The following is an 11,258-nucleotide window of genomic DNA, read 5'->3' as shown; positions in this document are numbered from 1 at the left end:
GGCAAAACTTGTGATTTCCTTCTTGGTGATAATGCCATTATCATCAGTGTCAAGAATCCTCAGGAATGACTTCTTAAAATTTTACTCACCTGAATAATGTGATCTCTACTGATGATGTCAAGGAGATGAGAGATTGTAAAGGCATAGAAGGCAATGCTCACGACAACAGCTACGTACCGAATCATAAGATACTAAGATAAATAAATATATTCAATTCAAATTAAATCAGCTACGTCAGTTTCCTTAATTAATATCATATCATATAAACAATAAAAATAAAATAAAAATAAAACAAAAATAATTATAATGAATGCATAATTCAAAAACATAAGAAAATCAATATAAACTTCTTTCCTTCACTAAAAGTTAATACGCTTGATGGGTTTGATCTATATTATCATTGACAAACGACTAAAATAAATATAATAAATATTTGAGTAATGTTTATGGAAATGGCTATTAATATTTATGATATCGTATTTTTAGAAATTAATCAGATTCTTAGTCCCTTTCATTATCTGCCGGGATTACCTCCCATAATGTTCAAACTCTAATAATAGTGTTTGATTTATTTTTAGGCTTATTCTTCGTTTGATAATATGAAGCTTAGCTTATTGTGGCCTTCGGTAACTGTTGATTTTCTCTGCTCCATTTCTTTCAGTTTGGACAGGAGCTCATGTTGCTCGATTATGATTTGTTATATTGTTTAAGGAACAAAATTCGAGTAGATTTCTCTTTTGGTTAAATGCCTTCTCAATTTTTACGAATGATCTTGGAATTTCTTGTCGAGTTTTTTGATTTTTCCATTGAGTGAAAGGTAGGGGTGATCAGTTTTTTACTAATTTAGTTTTTGGGCAAAAAATGGGACAATATCAACATCTGGGCGTTCTTCCACATCAACAATCATATCGAATGTCTTGAATTATTCAAATGGCTTCATCACAGTGCTAAATGGCTCCACTGGGGTCAGCAATTACCTTATTCTGTTGTTGACAGTAGCGAATGCGAATTTTTATGTTTTGAAAGTCTAAGGGTTGTAATGGAAAAGTACATTTTTGAGTTTTTCATCAGCATTGATTATTTATTTGTTTTCGATATCTTGTAACTTATTCTCCTTGACATATTTCCAAAATGCATCCAAGATCTGAATCCTTGTGCCTTTTTTCATTCCTACAATTTTTTGCAAAGATGATTAGACTTGGAATTTTGGCGGGTTGCTAATCTGGCTGAATTTTATGCTGACTGACTGCTCTTCATTTTGTTTGGGCAATTTCACGCAGATTCCGTCTTGCTCGGAGAAATTGGATGTTGGCTTTTTCCACTATATTACAAAGGAATGCTACGGCGACAAAGGGCTGGATTTCGTGGGGATAAAAGAATGAGATCTGTCTGAAGAATGTTGTGAATTTGGGAGGAATCAAAACTTCTTCTTTAATGTTTTAGGTTTTGGAAGGGTAGAGAGTGCCGATAATTTTGATTTAATTCTCAGCCTCGCCTTTCTCAGAGATGATATGTATCCTGAGAACCCTTTTCAATTTATGCGCTGGCTTGACAAACAGCTCCTGAACATCAAATCTCTTGCTAAGGCATAAATCACTATTTACTTCTTGATAAGACCATCAATTTTCTTTTCAAACTCATTGAGAGTCTGCAAGATTTAAATCTCTGGAAAATCTTTCTTGAGATTTTCAGAGATATCGCCAAGATGAGGATCCTTTTCATAGTACTGAGTAATTAGATTTTTATAATTGACGCTTTTCTCTGCATCAGTTTTTTTTTATACTCTTCTGGAAGTCATTATGAGCTGAATAATGCACACCAATAGATTCAGAATAGTTTATATTAATAATATAATCCAATTATATTCCATAGATTCAATAAATAAATAGTGTCGTATAATTCAGCGGAGTTGCATATCAGTTATTTTTTTTTCTTGTCTGATGATCGTAAAGGACTATTTGAGTATAATCGCTTGAAATAACTTCGTAGCGTTCAACATTTTCGTCCCTTTCGGCATTTGGATTCACATTGATGACTTTTCTGTCTCTTTTGTTTCTGAATAAAAGGCCAGCCTCCCCACTGCTTGCGTCGACCTTGAAGTTGGGACTATCGTTGTGTGCGCAGACTCCTGTTTTCCAATTATAATAGGAAAGATCTGTGGGTTTCGGTATGAGCTTCGTAGTGCCCTAGAAAATAGATCTGAAGTCTTAGGTTTTTAAGCGGTGGGCATAGTCGATATACCCAGATATTTCAGTCTTCTTCTCTGGGTTTTCCACCCTAAGGAAGATAATTGTGAGCCATCTCCCATTCAAAACCTTCTATTCCCTTTCAGCAAGCATATCCAGAAACTAATCTCTCTTCCGATTCGGCACAGTCGATGCCAATGATTTCGTCTTATCTTTATTCAAGTTTAGCTTTGCTTCCTCAATTGCTTTTTTCTTGGCATAAAACTGTTCTCTCGTGAGCACTTAAGTTTTCGAATGATAGCCCTACTATTTTAATTGTCTCGCCAGCTCGATGTCTCCTAAATACATTTTGTCCTCGTCAGTAATGTGTTCATCTAGGTATTACTCGTAGTTTTCATATGTGTCCAAGGAGTGGTCATAGAATTAGTTCTAATACTCGTCGTAGTTCATTTCTGTGAAATTATATATAAATATATCGCATTCAATTTGTTTCGAAGTTATATTTAGTGTTATATACGTCAGTTATGCATAAGTTATATATATTTAAGTATTTAAGTTAGATTTGGTTGTGGTTGCTTTAAATATTATTAGGTTTTCGGATGATCATGGTATCAAACGGTGAGCTTGTTTGGAGATAACTTGGATGGTGGTGTCATTGCTGATAGTTTCTTTGCCCGATCGATCATGGATCCCATTTTCTAGCTTATTCGGAAACTGCTCTCATTCCTAAGCCTCCTATCAAGATGATCTTGCATCACATAGTCTTTTCGTTCCACATCCTTTTCGTAAAGCATAGATTTATTCTGCATGACAGTGTTATTCCATTACTTTCCGGTCTACTTAAAAGCGGAAACTGTCTGTCTAAATGAAGCATTAGTTGTTTTATTCTATGATGATTAAACAATGGTTACTAGAATGCTGGAGCATTTGGATGGGACTTCTGCTTTCTTTTCATCGACTCTATGTTTAAGCTCGTGCCATTTCTCGACTCTTTCTTTAAAGAACTTATTTAATCGCTACTTAGTCTTATCGTCAACCATCTCCTTATGCTAGAAAGCCTTAACAGAAGTATCAAGATCTTTGCAGTAAGTCTGGATATACCGATTTTAATTGTCTTGCATGATCTCGAAGTTTGCTTTATAAACTTATTGTTTCTAACATAGATGCAAGGGTACTTTTTTGTTGTCTGCAGATTTCATTCTGCTCATGTAGAGCAAGTTCTTCTGCTTACCATCGTTACGCGACATGCGTTTCATATACTCTCTCTCGGATTTTAAGGAGTATTCTTAGTTTTTTTTATGGATTTCATCGATTCTTCGGACTGCGTCTTGATAGCATGCGCCGACCTTTACCTGAGCGTGTTCCTTTTCGATTCTTCTCTCTTTTTCCTTCTCGTAGAACGCCAACAGTTATTTCCTGAGTTTGACAGCAGCCTCATCTTTGGTGTGTTTCAAATTGGTCTCAATTTAAACATGCTTTTTATAAGTTTCATCAAAATGCTTTTCAAAGGCCTATATCTATTTCTTTCTTTTGGCATCTAGGACAACTTGATTCTCATCGACCTTCTTCTGTCTGCCAGACAATGAATCCGAAATAATTTGCCTATTTTTAGAATCTCTCTCCTCGAGATTGCTGTAGAGATTATTTTGGTAAGTGTTGCGCGCAATTGCAAATTATAAATCATCTTTCTTATCTAATTTCGATTATCAAGTGCATACCTTCTGCTAAGTTAGTAACATAAGTCTTTCTTGGGGTGGACGATGGGAGATTGGTGAATCTTCCTAATGCTAGGCATATCTCATGAAATATTTACTTTGTGAGAACCGATGTGCTTCGTGGACCAGAGGCTCTGCTGGCGATCCCTTGGAGTCGAAGTTGGAAAGTGACATATGTTGATAAGTCTGGAAATAAAATTAATTTTGTATATGACTCGGCGTATAATCTGCATTTTCTGTGAATTATAAAATTGTATTGGTAAATGTTAAATTGTATTGGTAAATGTTATGTTAAAATTGTATTGGTAAATGGTATGTTAAAATTGTAAATGATACTGAATGAATAAAGATGCATGTAATTTATTTAATTCCTCATATTTCTATATTTCAATCACCAATCTGTAAATTCTAGAAGCTCGTTAATATTTGGACGCATTGCAGGGTTAGCATGCCGACATTTGTTTACTAAATGATCAGATAAGTACTCATTTCGGAAATAGACTTCTTAATTCCGATCTTCTGAGGCAAGGAGCTGTCTTTTAATACTTTTTAGCGTATATCAGCAGGATCTATACCATGATAGGGAATTTATCCACAGTATATTTCGTATAGCATTGTCCCAAGCGCGAAGATATCAACTGAACTATCATAAGCCTTTTTTAGGAAGAACTCAGGTGCCATATATGTGGGAGTGCCACTGTATTGCATCGACCCTGTATTCAGTTATGACTAATGTATAATTTGTAGTTACTTTATGGCGAGCCAAACCGAAATCACATAGTTTCGCTTGAAAGAATGAATTGAGCAAAATATTGTGAGATTTAATGTCTCGATGAACAATGCCCAAATTATGCAGAAATTGAATAGCTTGTAAAATTTGAATGGTGATAAATGCCTTTTTTTATTCGCTAATTCCTATTTTTTTACGATGTAGGAAATCGAAGAGAGTGCCTTATTTGATATATTACATAACAATGCAAAGATTTGGAGGACAAGTAACAGCGCCTATTAATAAAACAATGCTCGGATGCCTATATTTCGAAAGCATGGCAATTTAGTTATTGAATTACTACATTAACTACTCGGTGATGTTAGGGTTGAAGATTTTTTTGATGGCAACCTCAAAGCCCATATACAATCCTTTATGTATTGTGCTGAAACCCCCCATTGAGATTTGTTATCCAATTTTTAAATCTCCAAATGAGACTTCTAGGACCCCATTTTTAAAAATACTTTCAGGTTCTTCGATCTTCTATTACTTGCTGTTATTAAGTTTCCGTCTTTGTTCTATCCTAGTGAATTTCTTTTCCAATGGCGCTTCAAGCCATTACGAGCTCTTTATCGCAATCTTTGTTTAGCCTTTGTGGTCGGGTTCAATCAGCCATGCCGGTGTCTACAGTATGCTTCGACTAAAACCTTATTGGAACGCTAGCTTTCGAAGCAATCTCTCAGCATTTCTGCCAATTGAGGATTCTTCTCGTTCTCAGGGAGAAGGAGACATTGAAATTTGGGTAATAACGGATTTCCCTAAAGTTTTAACTCCTTGAAATAAGAGTGCAATTACAGTGAGAAGAGGCATCGAGGCTATGCCGCTGGGGATCTCTGTTAGCAGATTATAGCTGAGGTCGAGTTGCTTAATCTTATATAGTTCTGTGATATTCATATCCACATACTCAATTTTATTATGTGATAAATTGAGACTTTCGACGTTTCGCATTGAGAATAGCTATTTGGGGATGAAAGAGAGTTCCTTATTGGATAAGTCTAGATTTGTGTTATGGCTGCGTTTGGCATGTCTGAGGAATACTGCGATTTCGCTCATTTTGAATTATATATATATCTATAATCTATCTATCTATATTTAATTATCAAATGTGAGCTCTGCATTATATATTATATTATATAAATATCATATTTCATCTTATATGTTTCATTTATCGGATGACATAGCCAGAAAGAACCCTATTTACCTTTGATATAAGAATAAAGATACAAAATACTCTTATAATTGATTATTAGTTTATATTCTATATCGCTTATTATAACCCCACAACAATCAGCAATAAACAAATAAATAAGCACTTTATACAATTATTACCGACTATAAATCAGAATCAAGAACAATAATAAATAACAATGAGTAACTAATCACAATAAGCCCTAAAGAATAAATTTTACAGCCATTAAAAAGCAATAGGAAACATGCTCAAGCAATACAAGTATAACGATTAAAAGTCACATGCTGCCAACATGAAAGTATTATGTTCTTGTTTAATGAGTGTCATGGATTCGGAGGATCTGCTGTAATTTGCGAAATACATTAGTGTTGAGTAAAATCTGCCTATTGAAATCAATTTTAAGTACTTTTGGGCATATTTAGAATGCTGAGGATGGAGAAATTGCAGGAAGTGTTCAATGATTGGCTGATTGTCAGGGAGCATAATTACTCGTTGATTGAACATGCGCATACTTTGAAGTTTAAGAATGCTCTGTTTAAGACTGTTTTGGTGAAGGAACAAGAAACTATTGATGATTACTTTAAGACATTGTCCGAGCATTAGAATAAGCTCAAAAGCTTTGATCTATACCAACTTTTCCTAACTATCTTCGGCTCCCATTATTTCTACTAGTTTACTTCAGACACCCTAGTTTTCTTCGATAAAACAAACAGCTTCGAGTCATTCCTTCGAATCGTCAACTAATTCCTAAGCCAAAGCAACCTTTCCAATTCCATTCGCAAGAGCAAAAACGGTGGCAAATAAGCCAACAAATTCATCTATCGCCAATAGCTATAATCACTAATCTAATTTTGGTAAAATAGCAACCCAGAACTAACCTTCGTCGACACCATCCGCATGAATAAAGCTGAAATAAGCGTACAAACATTATTCAATAACCATCAAACCTCAGTTGAGACACAAACTAACAAATAAAATAATACAAGCTTATTGGCATTCATCAATAATACTCTTCATTAGCTTAATATAAGAATATAGAAATAAGATAACCCATTACTTTTGAAATCTTTGAGCAATATCCTCAATGCTGTACGCGAATAGAAGATATATATTTCACAAATAGCTTACAATAATAGCCATCATCAGGCTAATATTGTTTATTATAACAATAAAAGACTTGACCCAATCAAGAACTCTCATTAGCGAAGACGATCGATATCTCCCATTCCTTCTCTCTCCAAAAATAATAATAATTAGTATTAATCTATGGAAAGTAAGAGAGATAAGTTATCATCAAATAAGAAACAGAAATCTAGTGAGTTCAACATAGAGGACCGCTCTGAATAAATACATAAGATTTATTAATTTCTGCATTCTAAAAATAACTGTGTGAATACGAACGAACTACAAATCTTCTTCTATCATTTAGGACTCGTTAAAGTCCATGAGAATTATTTGTTGTATAATCTGATGAAGAATGGGTTTATACCCAATGCTTAGAATATCACTTATGCGCAATTTAAAGCTGTGTTGAAACAAATCGCAATTTAGTCACAGAACCAAATTAAAAGTTCCACTTTGACAAACTACATTCGAAAGTTTGTAGAAGAAGATTGGGGTTACAATTAGTATTTCATGAAACCTGAAACATCGTTCACTCGATCATAAATGTATGGACTATTCGATCGTGGATAAACCAAATAAGTAAGGAACAAAAACCTATTGAATTTGGATTCCGAAGCATCATGAATTAATTTGTAAAGATGGATGATTTAATATAGATTAGAAAGTTTATATTTAAGCTAATATATTATATATTTTTATATGGGTTGGATAAACAACGGTTTTAATGTGAAGTGAACTCTTATGAATAAGTAGTTATATTTATTTTGGCTTCATTTGCTTATATGATTGGTTATCAATGGGTGGGATTGGGTAGGAGAATGGGTGTGTGAGGAAATAAATTTAAGATGTCGGATGGATTTAATAAAATTAATGTGATAATAGAAATGCATTATGATAGATTATGTGTGATTGTGAGAATTAATAGGAATGTAATGGGTGGGTTTAGATAACTGTTCTGCCTTGTTTTGGATTTAATCCTAGATCATCCAGCATCCAGCATCCAACATCCAGCTTATCTGAGATCATCCTCAATAATCCCACATTAATCCCATTAATCCCATTAATCCCACATTAATCCCATTAATCCCATTAATCCCAATAATCCTGGATAATAGCAACTAAAATGATCCTAATTTAAATGAATAATATATGTTGAAATGCAGAAACATGAAACAGCCAAACACTAAAATAATATAAACATATGCATAACCATGTACAGCCGCACAGAAGTGAGTGCAATGATCACCCCAGATATCAAATCTTCATAATTCTAATTAGATATTTACTGACAATCTTCTGATAGATAGTGGATGTATTTCTCTAGAAATCTTGCACCAGCTTCAACACAAGAACTTTGAATTACTATTTTGAGATTGCGCCATCGTTGTTTGCATCCAAATTCAGGAATAGTGTATAAACATCAGGTTGTGATATCACTGACCCTTAGACTATTCTTGATAGTGCTTTTACGGCTTTGGAGAATTACTCTCGGGTTAGTTGTTCAGGATTATGAGTGCATTGTTCACTGAAGATTTCGTTGATGATCATTGATGTGAGCTGTTCAGTTGAATTGCGATCCTGCATCAAGCTACTACTGGTCTATAATTATCTATAATTATCTACTATAGTATCTATTATAGTATCTACTATAGTATCTACTATAGTATCTATTATAGTATCTACTATAGTATCCACTATAGTATCTACTATAGTATCCACTATAGTATCTACTATTATAAAGCAATCAAAACAACCAACCTACCGCTACCACATCCACAACCTCCCGATCGATGCCTAGATCTTCGCAATTATAGCAACCTATGACAATCTATCTGAATAAAAAGGATATTGTATAATGTTTAGTGTTGTTATTTATCTTAGAAGGTTGTCGGTTATGCTCGGTAATACACTTAATTTCAGTTCATGTGTGAGTATATTTCATCATATCATTTATTGGAGTTTATAATTATAAACTTAAGACTGAACGAAGATGAGCGAAATATAGAGTAATAATGCCGAGCCTAAACTTGATTAAAATAAAATGGTTAATTCCCATCTATCGTCAAGCAATAACAACGCACTCCAATAACCAGATATTTTCAGGCCAGTCCCTCCAACGTACTTATAAAATTAATTTGATAGATTGCTCCGGATATACGCTGATAATTACGACAAGAGAAATCTATGCAGATTTTGGGGATTGTTTGTCATTATACTAATCGTTATGTTTATACTTTCATTCGCTTGTACTTATATTGTGATGTTTAGTGCCTAAGGAATTGCTATATTTAACAAACAGATCCCAATTCAATTAAACTTCATTAGATAAATGTACTAATCCAATATTCTTGGACAATGGAACCCTTGGCTGCTCCTCTGCTACAAACTATAACAGTTTGGGGTTAGTTTTACTAGATATGAGCCCATAGAACCAATTTGTGATAATATACTTTCGAGCAGAGTTCATAGAATTCAATGAAAGCAAAAGAGATTTAAATTTACATTTAAATATTTCTGTGAGTCTGAGCACAATCTTACATTAACACAATAATTCTTCGTCATAATTCAAAAGAGTGACATAAATTAGCACTGAAGATCTCAATGTGACATTGGATGAGTTGGGATCAATTGCATACTTATCTCATGAGGATTAATAGACCTTAATTGGTTTCCAATACCCTATGTTTGTCATGAGAGAGATTACTAAAGATTCGGTTGCTCTAGTTATTAAGTTTTCGACTCCCTTGAACTAAATGAAAGATCTAAATACTTATGAGCTAGCAGCTTTGACTGTCAACCCCCAATTTACAATCTATACGATTGTAATTAGATACTTCTTCTTTGTTTGGTCGATTGTTGGCGCAGTCATCTATTTGCTTCGATATAGAAGAATCCCGAAAGATTTCATAATCTTTGAGCAAAAAATGATTGCGGTGTTGGCAATCTTGTTGATATTCTTTAATGATCCCCTATATCCTGCAACAGTACTTACGGGCAGTAAAATAGCTTCGTATTTATCAGTGCTCTTTGTTATGACCTTTATCATTTTCCTACTCTTTCTATGGATAATGTTCATTGATCGGATCTTCTACGAAGATGGTGAAAAGACAACACAACTGCTCAATTGGAAAAGATTAGTCTATGGCATTATCACTTTTGTACTGACAGTTGCATTATATACCGAATATGCATTGGATAACTTAGAAGGAATGCCTGTAATCCCAGCATATGAACTCACCTCCTCAAAGAAGTTCCTATTTCTAGAAATTGCTTGTTTAGTGCTAATTCTTTCTGGGTTCGCATACATATTTATTCAGTATGGCAGAATTTGTTCGCAAGTGGATGTAAAATTGTGGAGGAATCAACTATTTATGTTCTTTTCTTTGTTCTTTATCATCACAACCATTGTGATGTTCATTGTAAATGGGTTCTCGATCTTCGAATATTCAGGCAATCGCATTCTCCTGCTCTATACCGAAATGAACATGTTTACATTCTATGTCGAGTTCATGTATTCTGTGACGAAATAAGAAATGGATAGGATATTAAGAGGGCAACTACATGCTGACAATGGAGTTATTATCGGGGAAGATTACGGAGGGGGGCTTTTGCATAAATAAGCCAATAGCGATGAAGACTACGTTGACATCTAGTTTGGGGATATGCCCTCTGGATTACTTAATCTTAGTTAAATAAACAAACAAAGAAAGTTAATGCGCAACGAGGATGCTCACACTAGCCTAGAATACGAACAACATAGCTATGAATAGAAACTAAAAGTCAAGAATCATTCGATAAGTTAGGATGTCCAAATATCTGATAGCAATGCGAGCGGTCAGTAGAGTATAAGTCAAAACAATCAGAAAGAAATGGGCGAAACGAATAACAAAAAGGGAGAAAATTAAGGATTTGAAGAGTTTGATTTCGAGTGATTCCTATTTGTATGATATGACCATTAAATTAAATTTAATATATTTTTTTTGTTGCTGAAATGAAAGTGTGTTGAATTTATATTAAATTTCTAACATAGTGATTGGACGGATAAAGATCATGGGGTTGGGGTTGGGGTTGGGGTTGGGGTTGGGGTTGGGGTTGGGGTTGGGGTTGGGGTTGGGGTTGGGGTTGGGGTTGGGGTTGGGGTTGGGACTTTGTCTCTGTCTTTTTCATTTTTGAGATTTATGTCTTCAAGCATGCTTGTATTCCAATGGAATATCTTTGTTGCCATTGACAGACAGTATTTCTTGCGGACGAGGAGATCAGGATTCTCTAGGATA

General features: G+C 34.4%; 1 pseudogene; it reads right to left on the bottom strand.

The window, feature by feature from the left end:
* Positions 1-1,910: 1,910 nt before the first annotated feature.
* On the bottom strand, positions 1,911-10,823 carry LOC148298564 (cilia- and flagella-associated protein 299 pseudogene; annotated as a pseudogene).
* Positions 10,824-11,258: the final 435 nt, after the last annotated feature.

Source organism: Brachycentrus maculatus, unplaced genomic scaffold, assembly GCF_059751285.1.
Source record: "Brachycentrus maculatus isolate JH-2025_06_01 unplaced genomic scaffold, ASM5975128v1 h1tg001871l, whole genome shotgun sequence".
Taxonomy (NCBI): domain Eukaryota; kingdom Metazoa; phylum Arthropoda; class Insecta; order Trichoptera; family Brachycentridae; genus Brachycentrus; species Brachycentrus maculatus.
Note: the sequence above shows the minus strand (reverse complement) of the source record. Positions and strands in the feature narration are given on the sequence as shown.